This window comes from Muntiacus reevesi, chromosome 4, assembly GCF_963930625.1.
Source record: "Muntiacus reevesi chromosome 4, mMunRee1.1, whole genome shotgun sequence".
NCBI lineage: Eukaryota > Metazoa > Chordata > Mammalia > Artiodactyla > Cervidae > Muntiacus > Muntiacus reevesi.
In genome coordinates this window covers 127342833-127360909 of record NC_089252.1, presented here as the reverse complement: position 1 = coordinate 127360909, position 18077 = coordinate 127342833, and positions in this window count along the sequence as shown.

Genomic DNA, 18077 nt, shown 5'->3' with positions numbered 1-18077 from the left:
TCTTTCTGCACATAGCAAGTAAACAGAAGAAGAAAGGAAGGAAGGAGAAAGGGAGGGTAGAAAGAAGGAAGGAAAGAAAAGTAGAGGAGGGGAAGCGAAAAGCAACTATACGACACAGTACCTGCTATCTTCTGTCAGAGAATACAAATAGCCCTGATGAAAGCATTTTCCAGGCAAAAAGGCAAATGTATGAAAGATATTTTTTAAAAACAGGATATCACTAATTCAGCAAAGCTTCCTTCTGGAAAGAGCACAATGGCACCACCTGTCTCTCATACTGACTTTACAGTAGAAAGGTGTATTGGTCAGGGTCCTAAGGGACCCTGACATAATCAGAAGTGAAGGTTAGTGAAGGGGCATCTGGGACTGGCCTCTTTCTCTAGTCTCCCACATGGGGGAAAACACTGGAGTGAGACCATCTTGGAAATATGTTCATTTTGACATAATCCCCACATTTTGTTTTATCGTCCTCAACCCTTGGAATACCCTCTCCAGTCCTCTCTGTTAATCTTCGCTGAATGTCTTCTTCAGGCCAAGAAAATGTTCTCCTGTTTTGTTCCTCTTCTGTATTAAAGCACTGCTGTACATTGGTACCTTGTGTGTCTATTTGCCTTTTGCTTTGTAATGGTCTTTTTGGTTTTTAGGGATGTACACCCCTAAATTACCCTGAAAAGGAGGGAAGGGACCTTCAAAATATACTACATGATGAATGTTCTATAAGTGCTTCTTCTTTATTTTTTACAATTATCCAATAATAACAGATATCATTCATCCCTGCTCATAAAGAAACTGAGGACAGCAAATTTTCTCAAAAATGTGCAGTAAAGCCAAGGTTGCATGTACCTTATTCTTAGCCAAAAAAAAGTCACAAACTCCCACCCTCTATTTCACCCTCCCCAACATTCATCACTTGCAGTAGTTTAAAGCCTCAATTCTTCACAACACCCCCATATCCATGGCCTTTGCCATGTAACTTCACAGCTCCTTTCACTGAAGAGGGGAAATACATCCCATCCCTTCACCTTGAGCTCAGCCCTTTGACTTCACCAATGGAATATTAGCAACATGACCTAACCAAAAGCTTGAAAGAGCTTGCACAATTGGGCTTTCTCCTCTTCTGTCATTGCCATGAGAACATACTCAAGTTTGCTAGGAGAAAAATGAGAGACATGGAGAGCAAAGTCAAATCAAAGTCAAGAGCAGCCTAGCTCAGCTGACTTCCAGATGTATGAGCAGAGCCCAGACTGTCTCAACAGAGTCACCAACCATGTCCAGCTGAGAGCAGTCAACCCTCAGTTGACCTACAAATCTTGAAAATAAATGATTACCGGTTAAACAGCAAAAACTGATTTCAAAATGCCTGCACCACAATACTAACTTGGTCTCAGAAACACTGACATCTTTGAACCTCAATTCTCCATTATAAAAGGAGGAAATAAACTTTCCACTTACAAAGATCTCCAAAACCTCTAAGTTATAATGTTCCATGATATTTTAATTCTATTTATATGGGATTCTATTATTCATTTTTTATTTCCTCTTCCTTATTCTTCCCCCAAATGATAATGCTATATAACAATGTCATTTGCTCACTAATTTACTCATTCACTTGACAAACTCACTACATTTCAAGTATAAGACAAAGCCCTGTCAATAGGAACTTATAATTAACAAAATAAAAAGTTAAGACAAATACTTAAATGAGATAAAAGTACCTCTCAAAAAATTTTCCATATCAAAATTATTGCTTTTAATCATAGGTAGACAATTATGTTGTATCCAGGTTCTTATTTTTTGAAGATAATATCTTTATTCTAAGTAAAGCAGACTCATTGAGCAAATAATCATCTTTCAATTATTATCAATTTTCCTCCTTGAAACAGCTGTGCCTGCCTACCAACCAGGAGATCCTTACATCTGCTCAGCAGCAAGCTTTCTATCTAGTTCTCAAGAAATTCCAGAGCGTTTTTCTAATATTTCTCTATATTAAAGTGGGATTTAGGAGCACTTCAGTCGTAGGAATATACCTTACTTATGAGGAAGCATTCTTACAGGTTGAATTGTATCCCTCCCCCAAAACAGATACGGTAGACCCTTAACTCTCGGTGCCTCAAAATGTGACCTTATTTGGAGATAGGGTCTTTAAGAGATAATAAGATTAAAATGAGATCATAAAAGTACACTCCAATCCAATATGACTGATGCCCTCATGAAAGGGGAAATCTGGACACAGATAGACATGCATAAGGAAGATAGTCATCTATAAGCCAAGAAGAGAAGCCTGGAACAAATCCTTCCCTCACAGACCTCAAGTGGAACTAACTCTGCTCATACCTTGATTTGGACTTACAGCCTCCAAACACATGAGACAGTAAATTTCTGTTGCTTCGGCCACTCCATCTGGGGTATTTTGTTATGGCAGCTCTAAAGACACTAATACAGGTGTCTTTGTGTGTATTTACCACAGTTAATTCCACTCTAGCCACAAGGAGACCCACTAAATAAAAAGGAGCTAGATGTAAATTTGAAGACTGTTTGCCTTTAAGCAAGGCACTTTCTCTATAATTAGAGAAGGCCATCTGTTTCTGTGACACTGCAGTTTCAGTGGTACTTGAGCAATGATGAAATATGCTTGTGGTTTTATGACTGACATGTCACAGAAAAGGTGATGAATGTCCACTTTACAAACTACTTTAAAATAATAAGAATTTTCATATCACCTTAAAATGGTAATTCCACATTCACAAGAAGTGAAAATCATGAATGTCACTCTGGAATTTTTTTCATAATTATGGGTTCATTGAATTTGTAATTCTGGAACTGTGGCACATTTGCTAGAAAAGTGGATTGTTACCATCAGAATGTAAATTTCTAGTTTTACCTAAAGTATATATATATATTTAAATTCTAGCATTGCCAAGGCTTTTGTTTTGGAGAGCTTTACCAAAGCAAATACATCAGTTCAGCAATCAGATTTCTACATGCTAATTTCAAATGAAAAACATATTCAAAATTGATTTTCTCAAAATCTCATGAATCCATAAATGACTCTACCAAAATTGATATTTACTTGCCATCTTCATAAATATCCTATCATTTCCAAATTGTTTTAATATTTGAGTCTCTCAATATATCATAACTTAAACATACTATCTTCCACAAAAACTTGCTCCTCTTTCTGCCTCGTGTATGTATACCTTCTAAGTCAAAGTCCGACTCTTTGCTACCTCAGGGACTGTAGCCTGCCAGACTCCTCTGTCCATGGAATTCTTCAGGCCAGAATACTGGAGTGGGTAGTGGTTTCCTTCTCCAGGGGATCTTCCCAACCCAGGGATTGAACCCAGATTTCCCACATTGCAGGCAGATTCTTCACTGCTTGAGCCCACCAGAGAAGCTCAAGAATACTGGAGTGGGTAGCCTATCCCTTCTAACAGCAGCACTGTTCTTTCAATTGCCCACACAAACACTTAATTATTCTATATATCCTTCTGTAGTAGTCAAGATTCTCCAGAGAAACAGAATCAATAGGATATATAAAGGTATACAGAAAGAAATCAATTATAGAAAGTCCACAATCTGCAGTCTGCAAACTGGAGGACCAGGAAAGTCAGTGGTAAGATCCAACTCAAACCCAAAGTTCTGAGAACCAAGACAGCAGGTCAGTCCTGGCCCAAGTCTAAAGGCCTACTGATTGGGAGCGCAAATGTCCAAGGGCAGGAGAAGATGGATGTCTCAGGTCATGATCTTTCTTGGTCTTTCTGTTCTATTTGATCTTCAGTGGACTGGATGACACCCACACATATTGGTGAGGGCAATCTTCTATGCTCAATCTACTGGTTCATATACTAATCTCTTCTGGAAATATCCTCACAAAAATAAAGTTTTATCAGCTATGTGTGCATCCATTAGCCCAGTCAAGCTGACACATAAAATTAACCATGATGCTTTCTCTTCCCCCATATCCAATTACTTATCAAGTTCTATAGAGTCTATATTTGTACTTTGTTTGTCATGCCACTGTGTCACTTCAGTTGCACTTACTCATCCTGTTAAATTAGCCTGTTAAATGCATCTCCATCTCTAAAAGTTTTTTTCTTTATGCCGGCCTACCTAGATAAATACTTATTTAAACACAATGTTTATTTAAGTCACTCTTCTGCTCAAAATTCAATGACTCTCTGTTTCGTAACAATAAAATCCAACATTTGAAGAGTTTTTTATAATCTGTATCCTACTTACTCTCTCTTTTTTCGTCTTCCTTTTTCTACTTACTATTTTTCACATTCACCTCATTTTTTTTCTTTTTTCCACATTTTTCTTTAGAATTGTCTTTTTACTCAGAATTCCCCATCTCCTGTCACCTCCATTCTTCAAAGCCACTTCAATTTTTTCTTTTTCTGAAATCCGATATGACCACACAATCCCCTATTCCAAATCCTTGGGTCTAATGAATTTCTGAATTCAGAATTTTGGAGAGTTTATATAAAGAATATACACACATACCATTTATTACATAACATTCCCAGTAGAGCCTGATCGGTCTTCTGAGATAAAACACTCCCATGTCATGCAATGAAACATGTCAGTTCATTGTAATCAAATGAATTTGCCACAAGCTTATTTTTTAAAAACTTGGATTTTCAGAGATTTTACAGACTTTGGAACTGTGGACATGTATGCTGTGGGTTTTTTTCCTTATACTTAAACTGCTTACAAATTTCCTCATTTCTACTTGGTTTGTATTTGTTTATACCTATCATCTAAGGATAAAATACTATTGGCCAGGCAGTACACTAAATATTTTATATACATGTGAAAAATCTAGCAGGAAAGCAGAAACCATGTTAAGAATTTATGACAGATAAATTAATCTAGGGAATTGGTTCTACAAGTGATTGGAGGGGCTGAAACTCAAACAGGGAAGAGTGAGGTAAAGTCAGAGAGCAGTAGTGGCAGGAAGCCACCATAACCCATAGGATGAAGAGAAAAAGGAGGAAGGAGCCTAGAAGCTAGGGACACCTGAAGGAAGTAGGAAGCAAGATGCATCTGTCCAGCAGGGGCTGGTGCCATGGAAAAGATACAGCTGTTGCCCGAGAATATCCCTGAAACGAAGAGTGTTATCACTCAGTCGTATCAGACTCTTTGCAGCCTGGACTGAAGCCCGCAAGGCTCCTCTGTCCATGGAATTCTCCAGGCAAGAACACTGGAGTGGGTGGCCATTCCCTTCTCCAGGGGATCTTCCTGACCCAGGGACTGAACCTGGGTCCCCGGCTTTGCCAGCAGATTCTTTACCATCTGAGCCACCAGGGAAGGGGAAATGCCTTGGCCTCTCCCTTCTCTGGGAACGTGATGTGAAAGTCGCTCAGTCATGTCCGGCTCTTTGCGACCTCATGGACCATACAGTCCATGGACTTCTCCAGGCCAAAATGCTAGAGTGGGTACCCTTTCCCTTCTCCAGGGCTCCCTTCTTTCCACCCCCTCAATTTTTTAGTGGCCAGCAGTCTGCTGACACAGGAGCCTGGGGAAATGTAGCTCCCAGGAGTCAGCCTCTTTAGGACACAAAGTAGAGCTGGGGAAGGGCAAGGAATAGATCTGAACACAAACAGTTCCCAGACTAACCTGATACATTATGTTCCTCAACTCTATAAGGAAGGCACTAATATTATATTTTACAAATAAAACAGCTGAGATACAAAGAGGTCAAGAAATTACATGGCTAGTTAGCAGTGGAACCACAATGGCAACCTAGTTCTGTATCAAAGCCTATCTTCCTAAACAAGGGAATTCCAGAAAAACATCTACTTGTGCTTCATTGACTACAGTAAAGCCTTTGATTGTGTGGATCACAACAAAATTATTGTGGAAAATTCTTAAAGAAAATACCAGAATACCAGACCACCTGACCTGTTTTGTGAGAAACCTGTACGTAAGTCAAGAAGCAAGAGTTAGAACTGGACATGGAACAACTGACTGGTTCAAAATTGGAAAAGGATTATGTCAAGTCTGTATATTGTAACCCTGCTTATTTAACTTATATGCACAGTACATCATGCAAAATGTCAGCTAGATGAATCACAAGCTGGAATCAAGATTGCCTGGAGAAATACCAACAACTTTGGATATGCAGATATCACTCTAATGGCAGAAAGTGAAGAGGAACTAAAGAGTCTCTTGATGAGGGTGAAAGAGGAGAGTGAAAAAGCTGACTTGAAACTCAACATTCAAAAACTAAGATTACGGCATCCAATCCCATCACTTCAGGGCAAATAGAAGAGGGAAAAGTGGAAAGAGACTTTATTTTCTTGGGCTCCAAAATCACTTCAGACAGTGACTGCAGCTATGAAATTAAAAGACGCTTGCTCCTTGGAAGGAAAGCCATGAAAAACCTAGACAGCATATTAAAAAGCAGAGACATCATTTTGCCTACAAAGGTCCGTATGGTCAAATGGTTTTTCCATTAGCCATGTGTGGATGTGAGAGCTGAACCATAAAGAAGGCTGAGCACTGAAGAACTGATGCTTTTGAACTGTGGTGTTAGAGAAGACTCTTGAGAGTCCCTTGGACTGCAAGGAAATCAAACCAGTCCTAAAGGAAATCAGTCTTGAATATTCATTGGAAGGACTAATGCTGAAGCTGAAGCTCCAATAGTTTGGCCACCCGAGGCGAAGAACTGACCCACTGGAAAAGCTCCTGATGCTGGGAAAGATTGAAGGCAAAAGGAGAAGCAGGCAGCAGAGGATGAGATGGTTAGATAGCATCACTGACTCAATGGACATGAATTTAAGCAAGCTCCAGGAGACAGTGGAGGACAGGGAAGCCTGGTGTGCTGCAGTCCATGGGTTCACAAAGAGTTGGACATGACATGTGACTGAACAACATCTTCCTAAACATCACAATGTCCCAGATCTTAATAGATGCTCAAGATGTTTGTTTGTAGAGTCTGGAGATACAATATGAACAAAAGTTTGAAGTTGGAATACTATTCAACTCATCACAATTCAGCTCAACCAGCACTTACTTCAGAAAGCAGAAAAAGACAAATGTTGGCCCTCTATAATTTTGACAGTAGTTCCAAAGAAGAGCACATTCATAAACTCCGGCTTCATGTTACATTTAGACATAATGTTGACTCCTTATTCCTTGTGAAGAAAATTTCCAGGTAACTAGCAGCAATTTCTGAGGAACACATTAATTTCTCACTCAAAGACCAGCACTAATTTATAGGTAGATATAAGAAAAGCTTTATTTACCATCTATAAAATACAGGTCTCTAAGAATGACTACAATTTAGGAAGGTCAAACACAACCTCCTCTAACCTCTTGAAGTCTAACTTTCTTCTCTTTACAACAACAACAAAAAAACCTCACTTCTTCAACCAGGTAATATATACAATGAAAAGATAAAATAGAAAGGAATCTTACTATTACATGACCCACCATTACATGACGCTTTCTAGGAATGTATAATCATACTATGTCGTCCAAAATTAAAAGATATACAAATATGTTACAGACTCGTTACTACTACCCTGGTCCTAGCAACAGTCAGGGGTATACAATGCAATTAATATTAAGAACAGCCAAGTGTGACTCTTTCTTTTCCTCCCTCTTCTTTCCCATAGGTCCTCTGTCTTCCCTTAACATCTGAGTTATAGAAAGATGGAGCCGGGAGCAGAAATCCAGCTGTCTTTTACAGGTTAGTATTATTTAAAGATTAAAAAAAAAAAGTTTGCAACTTCTACAGCCAAAAGTATTGCCTTAATTGCTGCATTTTAAAAGCCATCAGCAAAGTACCTTTTCACCTATATACTGCTTATCTTGGGTCAATATCTCCACTGTTAAAGACGCTATCAGAGTTCTTTTTTCTGATAGTGTTGTAAGTTGACTGAAAAGTGTGGAATAAAAGAACTTAAAAGTATCAACCCAAAGTCATTCTAACCTTCTATTAAAAAAAAAAAAAAATCCAGAGAAGCATTTCTAGTTTAGCAGGACAGAAAATAAATAAACATACACTTTCCCGTAATCCTCATTCAGAAACCTCGTTTCTATTTAGAAAAAATCCATAAAACATCATCTGTTAAATAACTTGAAAGAAAACTAATTTTGTTCAACTATATTATGGATTTTGGGTATTGGTCTGTGATTTTCTTTTCCTAAACTAGTGGTATTTAACATATAATAGATTAAAGTCCTGAATACACAGGCTGCTAGCTATATCTGTAAGAATTCTTGTGAAATGTCTGGGTATTGGTTGAGCTTTCTGGAAATCTAGCAAAAGTCAATCTGAAAGGTCAAAAACATAATAAGTCATAATGTCTAACACAAAATACTCAATGAACACTTGTGAGTTGATGGTTTTAAGTAGAAATAAAAACAAATCAGCAACAAATGTTGAATTTTTTGTTAACGGGGAACTGGATTTGTTACCTGTCCTCAAACTCTGGAACACGCAAGGGTCATCCATGACTATAAATTGCCTTAGACCCGCAGACTATTTTACTCTCGTGTTCCTTCGGGACTCTTGGATGAGTGCCCTCCAGTTCCTGCTATTTATCTGCATCTACTTTGTCATGAGGTTTAGAACATACTGTGCCTTGGTCACTATTTGTTCTAGTGCCTCTGGCCTTTCAGCTTCAAACTGGAATTGGGGAGGGAAAAAGCTTCCCAGCATCTTCTTTAGTAAAGAATGAAGCACATGGTTGACTGGGCCTCTGCTTTTTTTTTTTTTTTTTCTCATTTCTAAAGACCCCTTTCACCTCATCATCAAACTGTGCTATGTTGGAGTAGGCTGAGAGAACTGAGAAGTAAGGATTCTATTTTCTATGTTTTTTGCTACCAAATCCCAAGAGCCACTATTCTCTATCGCCCATGCCCCAATGATCTATGCTTCTTGGAGCTTAGCACACTTGTGTGGCCCTGATCCTTCCTGCCCTATAAGAACTCAGTTTCATTTTACAAATTCTCACTGATAGTGATAACCAGACCAATGCCTGTAAGTGTCACTATGTGGCATGTATTGTTCTTGACTGAGTCAAAAGAAGGGAAATCAAAAACTTGAAGTCCCAGATTTATCACAATGAGGATGTAGAGGCAAGTTATTTGACCTCTCTGACCTTCATTTCCTCATCCAAAAAATAAGAATGGTAATAATAATCACCATGTGCATGCGTGCTAAGTCACTTCAGTCATGTCTGACTCTTTGCGACCCTATGGCTCCTCTGTCCGTGGGGTTCTCCAGGCAAGAATACTGGAGTGGGTTGCCATGCCCTCCTCCAGGGGATCTTCCCAATGCAGGGATCGAAGCCACATCTCTTACAGCGCTTGCATTGGTAGGTGGGTTCTTTATCACTAGTGCCCCCTGAGAAGCCCAGTAATAATCACCATACCTGGTTGCAAAAAGAATAAAATATGAGTCATTGTTGTTGAGTCGCTAGGTCACATCCAACTCTTTTGTGATCCCACGCACTGTAGCCCACTAGGCTCCTCTGTCCAGATCTTCCCAACCCAGAAACTGAACCAGTGTCTCCTGTATTGCAGGCAGATTCTTGACCATTGAGCCACTGGAGCAGCCCAAAAAGGGAGACAAGGACAATAGCTACGAAAACTGCCCAGAAAATGAATTTCAAGGCCCTAGAAAGTTAGTGTTTAGATAGTGTTGCTGGATTCCATGAGGCATGGAATTCAGTATGCTCCTTAGTTAACAGTAATTCTTTAATGTCTTTTAAGTTGGAGACCATTCACAGAGATGTCACTGCCTGGTTAACTGCTGCCCTGACCTCTCAGCCCCATTATTCCCCCTACTCTTTCAAAGGTCCAAACTCATGCTGCAGAATGGCAGCATTAACTCAAGTATGAGGAAGGTGGTTCTACTCCCACAGAGCCTCTTTTGATAGAATTCTTTTAGTGTCTCCAGATAAATTGACACTTTAGTCCTTGGGAAAATCCCCAGATGGTCTGTCCTGCCAGGATTTTGAAATTAATCTTATTGTGATTCCTATTGTCTGTTATTTCAGTCACTTACAATTCCAGAATTAAATAACTGACCATTACTTTTTCTTAGTAATTTCTTTAAGATACCAATACAAAACAAAGCATTATAATCCAGAACAGAGTTTAAAAGTAAAAATTAAAAAAAAATTAAAAAATATATTTATACTTGCTTTCTATGCTCTTCTATTTCTAGAATTACTCTGGGGTACAGACATAGGCTTCAGAGAATCCATACACTAATACCTAAATTATGTAAAACTGTGTGTGCATGCGTCTTTCTGGAGAAAGGGTCCTTACTCTTCTGTGGTGATAGGACTCAACATAGGCCAATAACTACTGCTCTGTCTGGTCTCTGACTGAAAACCAATCACGGTAGTTGCCTGTAAACTGAAGGCCTACTTTAGAGTTTTCTTTTATCAACCACAAGGCTGCAGGTCTTTTCTCCAGTTACTATAATATTTGTTTGCTGCCTTAGAAACAGTAAAAGGCCAATGACTGGCACATTATTTGCTGCCCAGATAAAAGATAAATGCAAATGGATGAGTCCTGAATGTTACCCTTTGATCTCCCAGCTTGCTGGCGTATCTTACTGGTGGAGTTTTCTTTGCAGGCCATTTGGAAGTTTCTTCTGAACAGCTTCATTTTTTCATTTTTATTGGATAAGAAATTACTCAGCATTCTGTTCAGCAAGGAACACATTATTCTGTCATTGCTACATAGAAAGAGAAGCATTTTCAAAATGAATATCACATAGAAGAAATATAATTCTTGAAAGAAGTTTGGCTTGGTAAGATAAACAGAAAAAAATAATCTGAAGAGATTTGTGGGGAACAAAGACTTTTGGTCATGCGGGATTCTCAATTTGAGAGAGCACAAACTCCTTCCTAGAGTTTGCATCAGGCTTTATATAAAGAAAGATACAAAATATCAGAGTATTGCGGATGCCTCTGAATATACCCAAGAAATCTCTCTGGCCATGTATCAATAAATTATTCTCTGGGTATATAACATATTAGCCCCAGCTAATCACTTATTTATGGAATCTAAAATATGACATAAATGAACTTACCCACAAAACAGAAACAAACTCACGGACATAAGAATAGACATGTGGTTGCCACGGGGGTGGGAAAGGAATGGACTGAGAGTCTGGGATTAACAGGCGCAAGCTATTAGATATAGAATGGATAAACTACCAGGTCTTACTGTATAGCTCAGGAAACCATATTCAATACCCTGTGATAAACCATAATGGAAAAGAATATGAAAAAGAATGCATATATTAGTACATATTTATGTGCATGCATTTTTTTTCCCAGTAGTCATGTACAGATGTGAGAGTTAGACCAAAGAGAAGGCTAAGCACTGGAGAATTGATGATTTCGAATGAGAAACTGGAGGAGACTCCTAACAGTCCCTTGGACAGCAAGGAGATCAAACCAGTCAATCCTAAAGGAAGCCAACCTTGAATATTCACTGGAAGGACTGATACTGAAGTTGAAACTCCAATACTTTGGCCACCTGATTCGAAGAGCTAAGTCACTGGAAAAGACCCTGATGCTGGGAAAGACTGAGGCCAGTAAAAGGTGGCAACAGAGGACGAAATCATTGAATACCATCACCAACTCAATGGACATGAGTTTGAGCAAACTCAGGGAGACAGTGAAGGACAGGGAAGCCTGGTGTGTTGCAGTTCATGGGGTCGCAAAGACTTAGTGACTGAATAACAGCAGCAATGTATATGTATGTATATAACGGAGTCATTTTGCTATATGGTATAAATTAACACAATACTGTAAATCAATTGTACTTCAATCACTTAAAAAAAAACCCACACAAATTAGTAGCCCCATCTAGAGAGCAGTTAACTCTTATAGATGAAAGAATCTCTAGATTTATATAGTATACCTGAATAGCATACTCCATGAGCTGCTTACTCTTCCAAAAGGATTAGAATCACTATGCTATATATAAAATAGTGACAGATGCATAACATTAGGCACATATTTACTGCCCATGTCCTGCTTTCTACATGCCTTCAAGATCAAGCTACACATTCAAACGTAATCAATCTGAGTCAATCTTCTCTTTTGCATCAAAAAAATTCTGAAGTGAACTTCTGATTAACAGCAACTTTTATTTGAGACTCAAGAGTTTTTCCTAACTATCCAACACTGCTAGGATTTTATGTGGAGAACTATACACAGCCCTGTAGGACTTCAGAGGAAGACCAACAACAAAGAATGAAAGATATGAGGCTGCTAAGGAAAAGAGAGAAAGAACCTTTGTTCAATCACCACGGAAGAAGGGGTGTGTCTGTAAGCAGAAAGCTGACAAGTCAAGGCTGTGATGTGAGGCATTTTAGGAAAGCTTTTCCCATTCCTCCTCCCCCTGCCCTCACCCCACCTTCAATCCAAATTTAGGTCAACAGTCCCTTACCAGAAACTCAAGAGGCCACCTGGAATTTGAGATTCTAAATTTTGAGGACTTCAAAAAGCAAAAAGTGCATATACTTTATATTATGTCACATCCAAACATGGGGTCTGAGGGAGCACCCCATTATACATTAATATTCCTGCTATAAAATATATGTTAGTCATCTTAAATGTGAAAACAAAGACTATAAATAACCATATGTCAATACCAGTTTTGTATCCAAACCTGTACTATACCATATTGTTGACCTGTAATTTAGTTCTGGCCAGCAAATTACTTTCCCAAGATAGAATATTGCTATGTTAATTCATCCTAGGTAGCCTTTCTCAGATCTCACACCTATGCCTTCCCATAAAAATTACTGCTTGTTTGAACGGTATGAACTTCTCCAAATTTTTAATTTAATTTTAATTTTAATTTAATTTTAATTTTAGTACTTGAATAAAAATGAGTCAAGCTCCCATCCAGTGCAGAGTGGGAAACTTGCCATATCTCTAAGCCTTCTCTGATTTGTCCTTTCAGTTGGGTTCTTGTGAGATTTCCCTATAGCCCAGATGGTAAAGAATCTTCCTGCAAGGCAGGAGACCTGGGTTCAACCACTGGGTCAGGAAGATCCCCTGGAAAAAAAGAAATGGCAGCCCATTCCAGTATTCGTGCCTGGAGAATTCCATGGACAGAGGAGCCTGGCGGGCTACAGTCCATGGGGTCGCAAAGAGTCAGACATGAGGTTGGGTTCTTACCTCACTCACATCTGTTTTCTGGTGGCTGTTTTATTTCTCTGCCTTGTGTAATCCAACTGTGGAATGCAGCCCCTTTTCTTTTTAGCATACAGTGCAAACAAAGCAAAGTGGAGATAGAGAGGAGGAGAGGAATACAGGAGATGTTAAGGCTGTAGAATGAATGAGACTTGGCTTTATCAGGCTTCTGGAAATGAGGGAGAGACATTATGTTCCTGGCTTGGGTGAATACTTAAGAAACTGTATTCCTGCCAGTACAGATAAAAATAAGTTTCAAAAAATACTCTACATACAATTACAGCACTTTACTGAAGACACGGCGGTGGTGGAGAGGGGGTTAAATCTTGGCATAACACAGAAAATGAATGAGAATTTTTAAATTAAGAACCCTCATCTGTTCCCACAACTCAGAACTTGATGTAGGGCTCCTCTCACTATACTGTGCTGCCCAATACAGTAACCACTAGCCACGTGGGCCACTGAGCTCTTGAAATCTGGCTAGTCCAAATCGGGACATGCTGTGAGTGTAAAATATATTATTAAAATTAACTTCACCATTTTCTTTTTAAGCCTTCCCACTGGAAAATTTTAAATTATATATCTATATGACACATTATATTTTATACATTAAATAATTTCATATACAAATAATACATAAATATTAAAATATTATATATATATAGTGCTGATCTAAATCTTTCTCTTATCTTCCTCCTTCTAAGAGCTTCTCTCCTTGTCTCGCTTGATCTTCTCTCAGAAACACAAATGTTCTCCTATCCTTATACGAAGTGAGCAGTGCAGTTCCCTCCTGATCTCAGTCAATCCTACCTTGACCAAGCCCACAGGAGAAAAAAGGAGGAGAGTGAAAAAAGTGAAAGCTGGGTGTGTCAGGGGTAGTTTCTCAGATCATTCTCACAGTGACCATGAGGGTATTTTCTTAAACAGAGTCTATCCTTCCCCCAAATGAATTTTGCAGCAAACTGTAAAATATAAATATTCTTTCTACTACAAATCTATATATATATAGATAGATAGATTTATCAGTCATTAACTTTGAACATTCTACCTAGAATGTGAGCAACCCGAAATTCTTGACTTTTATGTCCCTTTGTTGAATTGACATAAAAAGTCTTGACTGGTGGCTGACCGTTTCCTTGAGTCTCAGAGATCCTAGAAACAGACTGGAAAAGGAAAGCAAAGGCAGCTGACATCCTTGAAGAAGCTCAGTCCAGGGCATGGCAAGACCTGATACCGCAAGCCTGCCTGTTGTTAGAGAGCCTCTGCGCTTATCAGCGAGCATGTGGTGAGCACCTGGAGGAGTGGAGCGGAGTGAGTGCTGAGCAGGGGGCTCAGAACACCCAGGTTCTCTGGAGGCAGCATTCTTCACCCCTGCACACCACACGCCAACAAAGAAGCACCTGATTTCCTGCGTATCCATACCTGAGCACTTTCACCTTCTGATCATGTATCCTGATGTTTGAAAAATGAAACATTAACAGTCACCTTTCCATTAGAGGAGGAAAAATAAAGATAAGATACTATAGATGTTAATGTTCCACAAATAGGCTCACCAATGCAAAAGAGAAGATTCATTCCATAGCCTAATTTTACTTCTATAGCTAATAAAAAATATCTTGACTTTCTTTCTTTGAAATCATCACCCTACTTTAAACAATTTAAGAACCCAGTAAATGTGACAGAGTATTATCTACTGCTTCCTTTTCAAGAAAAAATTATAAGAATAAAAAGATCATTAGGTTCCAATAAACATCTGTAAGACCTACAGAAAGATCACTTTTTTATTTCTCTCATGGAGCAAACTATGTTATATTAACAATTATCTGAATAATCTATGTACACTGTTTTTATTAGGTGAACTCAAAAAAACTATTCTGTGTATGTTTATTTCACAAATGTGGGAAAAAAATAGTCAGTTACTAAAATCACTAAAGTCCACATGTTTTCCCAGAAATACTAGTTGTTCTCTTTTAATAAGTCAGAATTTCACATCATTTAGACACTTTAATGCTCAAATTCACATTTAACAAATTGGAAAGATATTAATAACAGCTGATGCCATATATGTACCACAAGCAAGGTACCATTCTAAGCACTTTATGTATACTGACTATTCAATCTTTACAACATTCAGAGGAAGATATTATTATCCACATTTTCCAAATGAAGAAACTGATACACAGAGAAATTAAGAAACTTGCCAAAGGTCACCAGGCTGTTAGTGGCACAGGCTGGGTGGTCCCAACTCAGTTATGAGTGTTGAAAAATGTCCTCATTTTTCAACATTGTACTCTGCTTCTTAACAAAGTAATAACAATAATAATAATAGTTGAAATTTGATGTGATTTATTTGTTTAATTAAAGATGGTAAGACTGTCTGAAAATGTACACCTTGCTGGCAAAACTGGGCACAAATAATTAACAGAACAGACATCAAAATCAACCTTAAAACTGAACTCTAGGAGCAGCCACTTTCAAGGCCAGACCCAGTGGCATCCACCTCTACAGCAATCTCAACCAGAAAAATGGATACTCTTGCTCTTCTTTTCATGGCATAATTCAGGTGCAAATTCAAATCTTATACAAGTTCAGCTGACTGATAAGACCTAAACAACACCTGGCACTCTCATTTTTAAAGGAGTGGAGGAGAAATGGTTTTTAGCTTCCAATCTCTGCAATACAAAAGGACACATTAAAAGAAAGTTGGAAAAGATATAGGTAAGACAATCTATATGTCTGCCACTTTGGACATCTTCATAGACTTGTAATTAGGCTAGGGAACAACCATCTTCCCACCAAATTATTTACTCATTCACCTCCCCCAAAATTTCCGTTATTTATGTGCCACCTGTTAACACGAGTTTTATACTGATACCTTCACTCTAACTTCTATTTTCTGAGTTCACATCAATTAGCTATTCAACTAGAGTCTGTTATTATACTCATACCATTTTTAAAATCTAAGTAAAAATGACCTAATATTTTCTTGACATTTGCTTTTATTGCTTTAAAATTCTAATTTAGCTGTTGACTTTCCATGTTGGAGTTATCCACTAAAGTAGTTGATGTTCTTGCACCTGATAGCAAAAGATCTCATAGCCAATCTTTGAAATATAGGGGATGAAAAGAATTCCTCACTATCTCCACTGTCTTCATCTGGAGAACATATGTTCTCATCTTCATTTAATAATCATCATCATTTAATAATGGCTATGAGGAAAATGAGAAGAATGAAAACACAGTCATTTAGTACTTGGCCTGTGCCAAGCACTGCTTCAAACATTCAACCTGATATTATTGTAGTTAATTCTTATAACAACTTTGTTAGAGAGAGTCTGTAATGATCGTTATTGTACAGATGAGGAAATTAAGAATATGAAAGAATAAAAAAAGAGTTTTATCAACCAATTGGCAGTTTTAACCTAGTATAATTATACTTCTAAGCCCCTCTTTCTAATATAAAGAAAGGAGTCCTGGCCCAAGGACAAGATACAGTAATAATCCCTTGTACCCATAAAGGAACACATGGATTTTGATACACAACAAGCTACTCCACATATCTATAACTGAGTGTGTGGTTGTCTAGCAAAGTGATACCTAACTTGACTCTATTCTCCTGGAGAAGAAAATTCTAACTCTATAAACTACTCCATTGTACTAACATCAGAACATGTGGAACTCTTTATTATTCCATTAAGCATATTATTTTAGACCCTCTATCTATAAAGTTGGGAAACACTAAAATGATACTTCTTCCTAAAAGAGAAACACACGTGCAGTATCAGTATCAATTCAGCCGCTCAGTAGTGTCCGACTCTTTGCAACCCGATGAGCCGCAGCATGCCAGGCCTTCCTACCATCACCAACTCCCAAATCATGTCCATTGAGTCAGTGATGCCATCCAAACATCTCATCCTCCGTTGTCTCCTTCTCCTCCTGCCCTCAATCTTTCCCAGGACCAGGGTCTTTTCAAATGAGTCAACTCTTTGCATCAGGTGGCCAAGTATCAGAGTTTCAGCTTCAGCATCAGTCCTTCCAATGAATATTCAGGACTGATCTCTTTAGGATGGACTGGTTCGATCTCCTTGCTGTCCAAGGGACTCTCAAGAGTCTTCTCCAACACCATAGTTCAAAAGCATCAAATCTTCGGCACTCAGTTTTCTTTATAGTCCAACTCTCACATCCATACATGACCACTGGAAAAACCATAGCCTTGACTAGATGGACCTTTGTTGACAAAGTAATGTCTCTGCTTTTCAATATGCTGTCTATGTTGGTCATAATTTTCCTTCCAAGGAATAAGCGTCTTTTAATTTCATGGCTGCAATCACCATTTGCAGTTATTTGGGAGCCCAGAAAAATAAAGTCAGCCACTGTTTCCACTGTTCCCCCATCTATTTGCCGTAAAGTGATGGGACCAGATGCCATGATCTTAGTTTTATGAATGTGGAGCTCTAAGCCAACTTTTTCACTCTCCTCTCTCACTTTCATCAAGAGACTCTTTAGTTCTTCTTCACTTTCTGCTATAAGGGTGGTGTCATCTGCATATGTGAGGTTATTGATATTTCTCCCGGCAATCTTGATTCCAGCTTGTGCTAACTCATTGCCAAATTCAGACTGAAATTGAAGAAAGTGGAGAAAACCACTAGACCATTCAGGTATGACCTATATCAAATTCTTTATGACTATACAGTGGAAGTGAGAAATAGATTTAAGGGACTAGATCTGATAGACAGAGTGCCTGATGAACTATGGATGGAGGTTCATGACATTGTACAGGAGACAGGAATCAAGACCATCCCCAAGAAAAAGAAACGCAAAAAAGCAAAATGACTGTCTGAGGAGGCCTTACAAATAGCTGTGAAAAGAAGGGAAGTGAAAAGCAAAGGAGAAAAG